The 13,481-nt window shown below is 44.6% G+C and overlaps 1 protein-coding gene across 2 annotated transcripts in view; it reads right to left on the minus strand.

The window, feature by feature from the left end:
* Window positions 1–13,481, minus strand: part of CD109 (CD109 molecule) — a 444,636-nt gene that overhangs the window by 347,056 nt on the left and 84,099 nt on the right. The gene's annotated exons all lie outside the window — the stretch shown is intronic.

Here is a 13,481-nt window from a genome sequence, read left to right on the forward strand (position 1 = left end):
AAAATCCCAGTAGATCAGCAGTTTCTGAAATACTCAGACCAGCCCTTCTGGCACCAACAACCATGCCACGTTCAAAGGCACTCAAATCACCTTTCTTCCCCATACTGATGCTCGGTTTGAACTGCAGGAGATTGTCTTGACCATGTCTACATGCCTAAATGCATTGAGTTGCCGCCATGTGATTGGCTGATTAGAAATTAAGTGTTAACAAGAAGTTGGACAGGTGTACCTAATAAAGTGGCCGGTGAGTGTATAAGTCATCAATATTAAAGGACAAAATTTTTATTTTTTCACCTTTTTTCATGTAATAATATGCACAATATTTAGTTCAATAGATCTTTTATTTATTACTACTTTTGTCAGATTCAAGTTATTTCTGTGACCATTGTGGGTTTTTCTGTCATTAAATAAGGAGTACCAACAATTTTGACCACGTATGTAAGAGCCCTTATTAGAGAGAAAGCAAGGATTAAGATTGTCACTACAGAGGGAAACAAATGTTTATTTCTCTGCATGAAGAGAGCATCTTCCATTAAGACGAAACTAGCATTCTCAAAGTGCGAGGAGATGACCCTACCAGAGGCAGCCTCTATGCTGAGGCCTAACTATGAAGAATGCCATGTCAGAGATGGAGATAGCCATTCCAGAGGGAATTTGTATGGGGATTCCTAATTATGAAGAAGAGTGAAATGTCAGAGATGGTGAGAGATGTTGCCGACCCCCAAACATAAAGACACTTTGGAGAAGCTTCTTATTGGGCTCGGCATATTGTTTGGTTACTTGGTTACTAAGTAATTGTTGCTGAATTAAGATTGGCGTTTCATGCCTGACACCAGAGGATGGTATAACAGATATGGAAAAAGTGGAGTAGAAAAGATCTGTGAGGCTGTGTAGCAGTCCCTGTGCCAGATCAAATGCTGAGAGAACAATTGATCTCTGCGGGGCTGGCTCCAGGTTTTCGTGGGCCCCAGGCAAAAGTGTCTCAGTGGGTCCCTTTAACACATACCATAATTCATGGTGCACAGATACAGCAGACAAATATAGGTATAGTACAATGCTAAAAATGTCACTTACTTCTTACATTACATGAGTGATATCAACAGCTCAGAAACCGGACAGTATAGTCCTCCATACAGTATTATGGGCACCACATAGAGCTCCATACAGAATAATGAGCCCCATATATTGCTCCATACAGTAATATGGGCACCACATGGTGCTTCATACCGTATACAGAGCCCCATATGTTGCTCCATACAGTATTATGTGCACTACATAGTGCTCCATACAAAATAATGGCATCAATTTCACCTGAGTAGAAATAGCATAATGGAGAACATCATTTCTTCCACTACAACCCAGCAGATGGGGAAACCCAATCAGGACTCTCCTCATTTCCAAATATTAGTGGAAGACACCACCAAAATGGCATCAATTTCACCAGAGTAGAAATAGTATAATGAGGACAGACACATCTTCCACTACAGCCAACTCAGCAGATGGAAACCCAATTAGGACTGCTCACATTTCCCCAAATTAGTGTTAACATCTGCAACAGCAGTCACAGAAGGGCCACTAAAGATATCACAGACTGCCAGAATAACGCGAGATCAATGCAGCACACTAAAACTACATCGCCTAGTCAGTACAGTATGCGATTGGGGTGCAAAAGTCCTTGGAGATCCATGATTTGCTCATCTTGATGAAAATTAGGCTGGCTACACTTTCAGGGGGTCATTGATTATCCGTCAGGACACCACGTTCTGAAATAATGCTGACTGCCGGACATGATAAAACTTCAAAGGCGTGAGATGCGAGCTCAGGCCACTCATCCATTTTTGAAGACGAAAATGAGAAAAGGTCCAAACCCTCCCTGATGGCATTGATACTGAGTTCAAGATACTCCTGCACCATCCTCTCCAGTTGTTCATCACGTATCAAACTTGGACTCTGTTGTGTTGGTGCATGAGCTGGTCTAAAAAGAATTGTCAAAGCACTCACAGAAATTGCTTCTGCTACTTACACTACTGCTGCTGCGGCTAATGTTTTGGCGTTGACAGATTCATGTGCCAGAGGTTGGAAGTCTAGAACTGTGATGCACACTGTGTGCCTTTCTGCTGTCTTGGGGAACACCTCTCTTAAGATTGTGTAAAAGTGTGTTTCGATACTCCAGCATTCGAGGGTCCCTTTCCAGGGCTGGAAGGATCTGGCAAAATTTGGTCTTATAATGTGGATCTAACAGAGTAGCAACCTAGCATTTAGTACTATTTCAAATCATAACTATACGGGGATCATTGTTGTGAATTCCGTTGGGCTCCATCCTGTGGTTGCGAATGGTATTTTTGGGAGTTCTGCTCTTGGGCTCCCTCTGGTGGTTTCAAGTGGAACTTAGCAGCTGTTTTCACTAATCGGTTCCCTGGCCTTGTTATTTAACTGGGCTTTTGGCTGTAGTGGATGCCAGCTGTCAATGTTTTTCCTGTGGATTCAGTTCTTTCCAGGAAGTTCTCTGTTGGCCAGTCCATTTCAGCTTAAGATAAGTCCTGCTAGTTTTTGGGTGTTTCCCTGCTTATGACCTTCTGTTCAGTTTAAGTTATGTCTCTTTTGTCCAGCTTGTCATTATGAAATATTCCGGCTAGTTGGAAGCTCTGGGGTTGCAGATTTGCCCCTCCACACTGTGAGTCGGTGTGGAGGTTATTTTTGTAAATTCTGCGTGGACATTTAGTTTTTATACTGACCACACAGTAGCCTTTTCTATCTCTGTCTATTTAGATAGTATTGGCCTCCTTTGCTAAAATCTAGTTTCATTTCTGAGTTTGTCATTTCCCTCTCCACTCACCGTTAATATTTGTGGGGGGCTATCTTCCTTTGGGGGTTTCTCTGAGGCAAGATAGTTTTCCGTTTCCATCTTCAGGGGTAGCTAGTTCTTAGGCTGTGAAGAGGCGTCTAGGCAGAGATAGGAACGCTCCACGGCTATTTCTAGTGTTGGTGTTAGGAGTAGGGATTGCGGTCAGTAAAGCTACCACCTCCTCAGAGCTAGTACATTATTTGTTTTACCCACCAGGTCATTTCAGTGCTGCTCCGTAATCACTAGGTCATATCAGTGATTACTGTCTGTGGAGCTGCCACCTCCTCTGAGCTTGGCCATGATTGGTTTTATCCACCAGGTCATCTCAGTACCGCTCCGTAACCACCAGGTCATAACAGTACAGCTGGCCCACAATGTGTTAAATGCATCTCAAAAGAGGGAAGAGAAAGTTCTGAGTCATTGTTTTATTTTTCTTGTTGCTTGTTTCGTCTTTTTTTTTCCCCTTGATTTTTGGATGGTGCAGGAGCTTGATGCTGATATGGAGGTTCAGGGTCTGTCTGCGCGTGTTGATCATCTCGCTGCAAGGGTACAGAGTATCCAAGACTATGTTGTTCAAACTCCTGTTTCTGAGCCTAAAATTCCTATCCCTGATTTGTTTTCTGGGGATAGATCTAGGTTTTTGAACTTTAAAAATAATTGCAGATTGTTTTTTGCTCTGAGACCCCGTTCCTCCGGTGACCCCATTCAGCAGGTGAAGATTGTTATTTCTCTGCTGCGTGGCGACCCGCAGGATTGGGCATTCTCCCTTGAGCCAGGGAATCCTGCATTGCTCAATGTAGATTCATTTTTTCAAGCACTTGGATTGCTTTATGATGAACCCAATTCTGTGGATCAGGCAGAAAAAAATTTGCTGGCTCTGTGTCAGGGTCAGGAAGCGGCAGAGATATATTGTCAGAAATTTAGAAAGTGGTCTGTGCTTACAAAAAGGAATGAGGATGCCCTGGCGGCTATTTTCAGAAAGGGTCTTTCTGAAGCTCTTAAAGATGTTATGGTGGGGTTTCCCACGCCTGCTGGTTTGAACGAATCAATGCCTCTGGCCATTCAGATTGATCGGCGCCTACGTGAACGTAAGGTTGTGCACCATATGGCGGTGTCCTCTGGGCAGAGTTCTGAGCCTATGCAATGTGATAGAGTTTTGACGAGAGCAGAACGGCAGGAGTTCAGACGTCAGAATGGGCTGTGTTTTTACTGTGGTGACGCTACTCATGCTATCTCTGACTGCCCGAAGCGAACTAAGAGGGTTGCTAGGTCGGTTACCATCAGTACTGTACAGCCTAAATTTCTCTTGTCTATTACCCTGATTTGCTCATTGTCGTCCTTTTCTGTTATGGCATTTGTGGATTCTGGCGCTGCCCTGAACTTAATGGACCTAGAATTTGCCAAGCGCTGTGGTTTTTCCTTGGAGCCTTTGCAGAATCCTATTCCCTTGAGGGGGAAAGATGCTACGCCATTGGCCAAGAATAAACCTCAGTACTGCACACAGTTAGCCATGAACATGGCTCCAGCACATCAGGAAAATATTCGCTTTTTGGTATTGCATAATTTGCATGATGTGGTTGTGCTGGGGTTTCCATGGTTACAGGTACATAATCCAGTGCTGGATTGGAAATCTATGTCTGTGACTAGTTGGGGTTGTCAGGGGATACATAGTGACATTCCTCTGATGTCAATTTCCTCGTCCCCTTCTTCTGAAGTTCCTGAGTTTTTGTCGGATTTCCAGGATATATTCGAGGAGCCTAAATCCAGTCCTCTGCCTCCTCATAGGGACTGTGATTGCGCTATTAATTTGATTCCTGGCTGTAAGTTCCCTAAGGGTCGACTTTTCAATCTGTCTGTGCCAGAGCATGCCGCTATGTGGACTTATGTAAAGGAGTCCTTGGAGAAGGGGCATATTCGCCCGTCTTCGTCACTATTGGGAGCGGGGTTCTTTTTTGTTGCCAAGAAGGATGGCTCCTTGAGGCCCTGTATAGATTATCGCCTTCTCAATAAGATCACGGTCAAATTCCAGTACCCTTTGCCTTTGCTCTCTGATTTGTTTGCTCGGATTAAAGGGGCTAGCTGGTTTACCAAGATTGACCTTCGAGGGGCGTATAATCTGGTCCGCATCAAACAGGGTGATGAATGGAAAACAGCATTTAATACGCCCGAAGGCCATTTTGAATATCTTGTGATGCCTTTCGGGCTCTCTAATGCTCCATCTGTGTTTCAGTCCTATATGCATGATATTTTCCGGGAGTATCTGGATAAATTTATGATTGTATATTTGGATGATATTTTGCTTTTTTCCGATGATTGGGAGTCTCATGTGAAGCAGGTCAGGATGGTATTTCAGATTCTTCGTGCTAATACACTGTTTGTGAAGGGGTCTAAGTGCCTTTTTGGAGTTCAGAAGGTTTCTTTTCTGGGGTTCATTTTTTCTCCCTCCGCTATTGAAATGGACCCTGTTAAGGTCCAGGCTATTTATGATTGGACTCAACCCACATCTGTGAAGAGCATTCAGAAATTTTTGGGCTTTGCTAATTTTTATCGCCGCTTCATTGCTAATTTTTCTACTGTGGTTAAACCTCTGACCGATTTGACCAAGAAAGGTGCAGATGTGGTGAATTGGTCCTCTGCGGCTGTTGAGGCCTTTCAGGAGCTTAAGCGTCGTTTTACTTCTGCCCCTGTGTTGCATCAGCCAGATGTTTCTCTCCCTTTTCAGGTTGAGGTTGACGCTTCTGAGATTGGGGCAGGAGCTGTTCTGTCTCAGAGAAGTTCTGATGGCTCTGTGTTGAAGCCGTGTGCTTTCTTCTCCAGAAAGTTTTCGCCTGCTGAGCGTAATTATGATGTCGGCAATCGGGAGTTGTTGGCTATGAAGTGGGCATTCGAGGAGTGGCGACATTGGCTTGAGGGAGCCAAGCATCGTGTTGTGGTCTTGACCGATCATAAGAATCTGATTTACCTTGAGTCGGCCAAGCGGTTGAATCCTAGACAGGCTCGGTGGTCTTTGTTTTTCTCCCGTTTTGATTCTTTTGTCTCGTATCTTCCAGGATCTAAGAATGTGAAGGCTGATGCCCTGTCTAGGAGTTTTTTGCCTGATTCTCCTGGAGTCCGTGAGCCGGCTGGTATTCTCAAGGAGGGGGTGATTCTTTCTGCTATCTCCCCTGATTTGCAGCGGGTGCTTCAGGAGTTTCAGGCTGATAGACCTGACCGCTGTCCTGTGGGGAAATTGTTTGTTCCTGATAGATGGACTAGTAAGGTGATTTCTGAGATTCATTGTTCGGTGTTGGCTGGTCATCCTGGGATCTTTGGTACCAGAGATTTGGTTGCCAGGTCCTTTTGGTGGCCTTCTTTGTCACGGGATGTGCGTTCCTTCGTGCAGTCCTGTGGGATCTGTGCCCGGGCTAAGCCCTGCTGTTCTCGTGCTAGTGGGTTGCTTTTGCCTTTGCCTATCCCTGAGAGGCCCTGGACGCATATTTCCATGGATTTTATTTCTGATCTTCCTGTTTCTCAGAAGATGTCTGTCATCTGGGTGGTTTGTGACCAGTTGCCTTCCTCCTCTGATTTGGTTCCTTTTTTTTTCCAGCTTGTGGTTCGTTTACATGGTATTCCGGAGAATATTGTGTCTGACAGAGGTACCCAGTTTGTTTCTAGGTTTTGGCGGTCCTTTTGTGGTAGAATGGGCATTAATTTGTCTTTTTCTTCGGCGTTTCACCCTCAGACAAATGGACAGACGGAGCGAACCAATCAGACCTTGGAAACCTATTTGAGATGCTTTGTGTCGGCTGATCAGGATGATTGGGTTACCTTCTTGCCGTTGGCCGAGTTTGCCCTTAATAATCGGGCTAGTTCGGCTACTTTGGTTTCGCCTTTTTTTTGTAATTTCGGTTTTCATCCTCGCTTTTCTTCAGGGCAGGTTGAGCCTTCGGACTGTCCTGGGGTAGATTCTGTGGTGGACAGGTTGCAGCGGATTTGGACTCATGTGGTGGACAATTTAACATTGTCTCAGGAAAAGGCTCAACGTTTTGCTAACCGCCGTCGGTGCGTTGGTCCCCGGCTTCGGGTTTGGGATTTGGTCTGGTTGTCTTCTCGTCATGTTCCTATGAAGGTCTCTTCCTCTAAGTTCAAACCTCGTTTTATTGGTCCTTATAGGATTTCGGAAATTTTCAATCCGGTGTCTCTTAGTTTGGCCCTTCCAGCTTCGTTTTCCATTCATAATGTGTTCCATAGATCTTTGTTGCGGAGATATGTGGTGCCCATGGTTCCCTCCATTGACCCTCCTGCTCCGGTGTTGGATGAGGGGGAGCTGGAAAATGTGGTGGAAAAGATTTGGGATTCTCGTCTTTCAAGGCGGAAACTTCAGTATCTGGTCAAGTGGAAGGGTTATGGCAAGGAGGATAACTCTTGGGTTTTTGCCTCCGATGTCCATGCTGCCGATTTGGTGCGTGCTTTTCATTTGGCTCGTCCCGATCGGCCTGGGGGCTCTGGTGAGGGTTCGGTGACCCCTCCTCAAGGGGGGGGTACTGTTGTGAATTCCGTTCTTGGGCTCCATCCTGTGGTTGCGAATGGTATTTTTGGGAGTTCTGCTCTTGGGCTCCCTCTGGCCGTTTCAAGTGGAACTTAGCAGCTGCTTTCACTAATCGGTTCCCTGGCCTTGTTATTTAACTGGGCTTTTGGCTGTAGTGGATGCCAGCTGTCAATGTTTTTCCTGGGGATTCAGTTCTTTCCTGGAAGTTCTCTGTTGGCCAGTCCATTTCAGCTTAAGATAAGTCCTGCTAGTTTTTGGGTGTTTCCCTGCTTATGACCTTCTGTTCAGTTTAAGTTATGTCTCTTTTGTTCAGCTTGTCATTATGAAATATTCCGGCTAGTTGGAAGCTCTGGGGTTGCAGATTTGCCCCTCCACACCGTGAGTCAGTGTGGAGGTTATTTTTGTAAATTCTGCGTGGACATTTAGTTTTTATACTGACCGCACAGTAGCCTTTTCTATCTCTGTCTATTTAGATAGTATTGGCCTCCTTTGCTAAAATCTAGTTTCATTTCTGAGTTTGTCATTTCCCTCTCCACTCACCGTTAATATTTGTGGGGGGCTATCTTCCTTTGGGGGTTTCTCTGAGGCGAGATAGTTTTCCGTTTCCATCTTCAGGGGTTGCTAGTTCTTAGGCTGTGAAGAGGCGTCTAGACGCTCCACGGCTATTTCTAGTGTTGGTGTTAGGAGTAGGGATTGCGGTCAGTAAAGCTACCACCTCCTCAGAGCTAGTACATTATTTGTTTTACCCACCAGGTCATTTCAGTGCTGCTCCGTAATCACTAGGTCATATCAGTGATTACTGTCTGTGGAGCTGCCACCTCCTCTGAGCTTGTCCATGATTGGTTTTATCCACCAGGTCATCTCAGTACCGCTCCGTAACCACCAGGTCATAACAGATCATATTGCAGATAGTGCAGCAAGAAGTCACTTATATGTCGGAATCTTCCATGAGGTCCAAGCCCATGCTGTCTTGGTAGCTGGGTAACACTGATGCTTATTTCCTTCGTCCCCCCCGCCAACTAACAACAGAGAGTGGACTGTACTGTGTGTGATGTTGATGTGAAGGAAGAGGAGGAGAGGCCACTTGAAATTGTGCTTGCCATCCACTCGAGCACATGCTTTTTCTGGGCCACATCAACAAGGTGTAACACTGTGCAGCTGCCAAAGAAAGGTAGTGGAGTACCCTGTCCAGTAACAGAAGTTGTCACTTGTGCTTGTGCCATTAATGACTTTACCATACCTGAAAGACAAACCAATGACGTTGATACCACATCTGATGGGAGCTCGGACACAAACCTTCCCAGGCCAGGAAGTGTTCCTTACTGACTGATGCCTTGCAACCTGCTGTGAAAGAATACTGAAAAATGTAAATAATTAACTGTTTCTTTGCTGCTTGAACCCGTCCAGGGTTAACTCTTAAAGGGATCCCTTGTTTAAAGGGATCCTATATTTTTGCCCAAGTTTCCTTACTTTTACCAAAGAACTGCAGAATCATGAACTGTGCATGATCACAAACTGTCCTTGTATATAGTTTGCACCTTCTTAAGGGTGCTTTCTACTGGTTTTACATAGGAGGCTTTTACAGAGACTGCCTCTTAACAGAAACTGCTGTTAATTATGCTGTAAAAATAGCTTTGCCTTTCAGACCTGAAGAAAAACCTGTTGGTGCGTCAGAATTCCGGGTCAGGATTACACGTCTTGTAGCCCACCCAAGACCAACGTTCGGGGGTTTGTAACGGGTCCCTCAAATCGCATCACATCATATCGCTTTAAACAAACTTGGAAATTAATGATGTGATTAATATGCACTACCTCGGAAAAAGACTTGGGTTTCCTCTTAAAGGGAATGTTAGTTTGCTGCACTTTGCCCAAGAGTGGTAATGTTGTCTTGAATAGTTAGATAGTAATAATGTTACATAGCCGATAGTATGTAGCCAAGAATAGGAAATGTTAAAAGATGTACTTTAAATAAAATTGAGGTTAAATAAACTGAAGAAAAATGCAGTGAGCACGTAGGGGTAGATAGATAGTCCTGCATGTGAAGAAGAGAATAAAAGAAATGTTAATTTGCACTTGGAGGTTATATAGTACACCCTTAGAGGGTATTTGCTCTTAAGGACTGTTTTGTAATTGCACTTAATAGATAGTAAACCTGTACGGGTAATAGTATTCCATAGTTAGTTAATGCATCTGTATTGTTCTTATCAGTCATGTAAATATGTTCTTATTTGTAACTTTCAAGTGTTCTCACCTCCCATAAAGGGAAGCATTGTTATATTAACTTGTTTTATAGCATTTCAAAATTTTGCATGTCTTTTGTTAACCTGTAATTGTTGTTTTCTTTTCCCAGTCCGGGAGTACTGGATTTAACGGGGGGGAAGGCAGCGCCCCAGAGTCCTGGTCGTTGCAGTAATGTCGTTCTTCCACCAGGGGGAGTGATATTGCGTCTGATGGCAATAAATGAGATCTTCCTACCAGGTATCACAAACCATACACCACACTTCACACTCCAGTCCACCAGGGGGAGCCTTGCTCCTATCTACTAGGGCACTCCTCACAATAGGGTAAAACTGGTGGGCTGGATAGAAAGTTAGTCAGAAGCTGGCTGGGCTTTGCCCAGGCAACACCTGTCAGGCAGACAGGGGGAGGAGGAACATCAGAGCTGCAGACAGAGGGTCCCTGACAGGGGTGGGATCCTGCCAGAGACCTAGATAGAAGGCTACGGAGCTGCACCTGCCCCATGTGCAGCAGCATCCTAAGGAAGGACATGAAGAGAACTGTATTGTAGCGGGTGAGAAATGAAGTTATAGCACAAGGAGATAAAACCAGAAGGAGTTCTGCCCTGGAAAAGGCTGCCTCCTTCTGAGGTGCAGAAGCCAGTGGCCGGAACACCGAGGGAGCAACTGTCTCCAAGCCTTGCTCCAGAGACCGGCAGGACAGTCAATTCCACGTTGGCTGCCCGACCTTAATACCCAGGAGGAATGGTGGCAACTTGTGGGGGCCGGGGCGTCTCTAGGGTCCCTGTAAAAAGCCTCAGGCCATCAGTCATACGGGTTTGTCCTATCCATACCATCTGGGGGACAGAGAGGAAGAAATAACATCTAGAACATCTACAATAGTTGTGAGGACCTTACCGAGAAGCTCAGCAGGGAGGTACTAACACACAGGCGCTAGAGGTAGGCCACTGATTTCCACCTGGATAAGGGGACTCTGGATTTGCCTACAGACTGGCCAGACTCTGCCTACCCTGTGGTCTGTACCCTGGACTGTGGATGTTGAAGCCTCCAGTAAAGGAAAAGAGACTGAAAACTTGTGTCCTCGTTATTCACTGCATCATACATCATCCGCCATCACCATCTACACTTCTGGGAAGCCCTGGGGACACACTTCACCTCTGGGAAGGTATACCATCTTGCTGCCATAACATCACCCCAGCGGACCCCTAAGCACCATCGGTCACCCTGACCGAATACCACAGGTGGCGTCATGAACATTTCCCCTTTAAAGACCTTTCCTAAAACCATAAAAACTCTTTTCTTTGTTTGGACGTCCCTCAAAGGGCCACGGACCGGGTCGGGCCACCGTCACATCCCCTGAACTGAAGGACCCGGTGCCGAGTACCCCATTGTCCTACTTGTGGGGGCGATCCATTTGTATAGGATGTGACGTTATTGGTTCAATAGTGCTTTCACTAACATTACCGCATATCTCATATACACCTTGAAAACCAACCCTAATCCCCCTTCCACCACGACCCCGCTTTCTCCCAGTCATCTTACTCAGATAATGTGGTAGGAACACAGTATAAGCAACAAAAAATTCAATTTTTTACCCTGCACCAGCTCTCCAAACAGCTGAATTTCAGCAGCACTAAATGACAAGGTGAAATATGGCATGCTGTATCACGTTAGTCACAGAATAAAGAATTGTTTCAGTGCGGATGAGGCATGTATGACAAAGAAGATATGCTCCAAACAATTTCAAACTGAGATCTCCCTTACTGTATCACATTAGTAACAGAAGAAAGTATTTTTTTGTGTGAATGAGGCCTGTATAACTTAGAAGATATGCTCCAAACTATTTCAAGCTCTGATCTAGCCTGCTGTATCACATTTGTTACATAAAAAAATATTTTTTTACTGAGCAACAGCTGTGCAGAAAGATGAATTTCACAGCCATTAAATAACAAGGTGAGATATGGCGTGCTTAATCAAGTTAGCAACAGCAAAAAATATTTTTTTTTCTGTGCAACAGCTCTACACACAGATCAATTTTCTCACCACTAAATGACAAGGAGCGATATGGTGTGCTGTATCACATTTAGCAACTGAAAAAATACATTTTAAAAGGTCTTCTTGTGCATGGAGCACAGTAGAAGCAGTGCACAACACACTTCTATGAAATGTGCCCTGCTGTCTTTGTCTGTGGACCTCACTAATGGCACATACAAAAAATTTGCTGGAAGGTGGTCTTCACAGCTACACAGGACACTAGCTATCTAAACTATCTGACTTAGAAACAACCACCTAGCTAGCTAGCTAAAATTTATCATCAGCCAGGACCAGCGACAGGAGCAGCCTCTGTGCTATTATAGTGACCATGCTTTTATTCCCTCCTAAAAAGACTGACACCACTGTAACAAAATCTAAACAGGGTCCACAGTGCCTCCATCTACCTGATTATAGGGAATCTTCTGTCAGAGATTTATTTGGAAACCTCGGTGTAAGCGCTCAGCATAAAGTGCAGGATAAATGTGAGCCAAGCCTTATTGCGATCTTTGGGAGGCAGAATGAAAAAATGAACAGCAGGCGAAGAATTGGATTTATTTATTTTTTACACAGTTCCTAATGCAGTATAAGTGATTAGGTGACTTTATTCTTTGGGTCGGTACGATTACAGCGATACCAGGTTTATATTTTTTATGTTTGCTGCTGTTACACATTAAAGATGCTTTTTATTGCACATTGCCATATTTTGAGAACTATAATTTTTCCATATTTCTGCAAAAAGAGTCATATGACGGCTGTTTTTGTTCGGAATGAGCTGATGTTTGTATTGGTACCATTTTTGATCACATGACTTTATTACATTCTATTCAGGTAGAATGAACAAAAAACAGCAATTCAAGAATTGTTTTTGGGGGTGTGGATACACTGAGGGTCAGCGTGTGCCCTGATCCCCTAGCCGAAACCACATGGACCTGGGATCATCCCGTTCAACATTTACTGTAAGCAGAATGCTACTCAGACAACATGGGGTGAGGGCGAAACTGTGTGGCAATATTTAATTGAACCACAAAATGTGAAAATAACACATAGAACAGTCCAAACAAAATACCCGAGATGGTGCACATTACATAGTCTCACCATTCCCCTGACTTGCCGACATAAGAGCAGCTGTTACTTCATACCTTCCAGCTTCGGCTACCCCACCTGTGGCACACGCTCAGAGAGGAGGTAATGACAAGCTTAGGAAGATGACAGCCCATTGAGGTCCAAGGCCAGTTGTCTGGAGGATCACAACCTGGCTTTGCTGAACATCTCCATGGAGCAAGTTGACTGGCAGGTCTCATTCCTGCTCTGAGCATTGTATAACCAGCTTGCCAGCTCTGGTGATCCTGAATCATCAGTAGTCATCATGATTAAATGAGTCACCATGTCATTGATCAGCCCCTAGTGATGTTGTGGCGGGGGTGCCGATCGGAGGGTTGAGTGATCCCCCTCCCTTTGCCTGCTTTCTAGATGCTGCAATTGATATCGATCACAACATTTAGGGGGTTAAACTTCATTTATTGTGGCAGTGGCAGTGAGTGCCATTGTGCACAAAATCCATACGTCCAAGGTCGACAAATTCTTACCAACCTAGATGTATGGATGCATTTAAGGTCGTGAAGGGGTTAATCAAGCTGTCTACTGTGTATGCCTGTGTTACTTCGGCTATTCAATGGGAGAACCACTCTATCATTAATGGTCAATAAATCCCATAATTATATTTAAAAGGGCACAGCAACAGTCAACCATCCCTTACATGATAACCCCATTTATTTCAAACATTCTCTTCCTATCTGCGTCTATCAAGCAAATGACATCACTTTTTGTCTCAGGAATT

Source organism: Ranitomeya variabilis, chromosome 2, assembly GCF_051348905.1.
Source record: "Ranitomeya variabilis isolate aRanVar5 chromosome 2, aRanVar5.hap1, whole genome shotgun sequence".
In the NCBI taxonomy this organism is placed as follows: Eukaryota; Metazoa; Chordata; class Amphibia; order Anura; family Dendrobatidae; genus Ranitomeya; species Ranitomeya variabilis.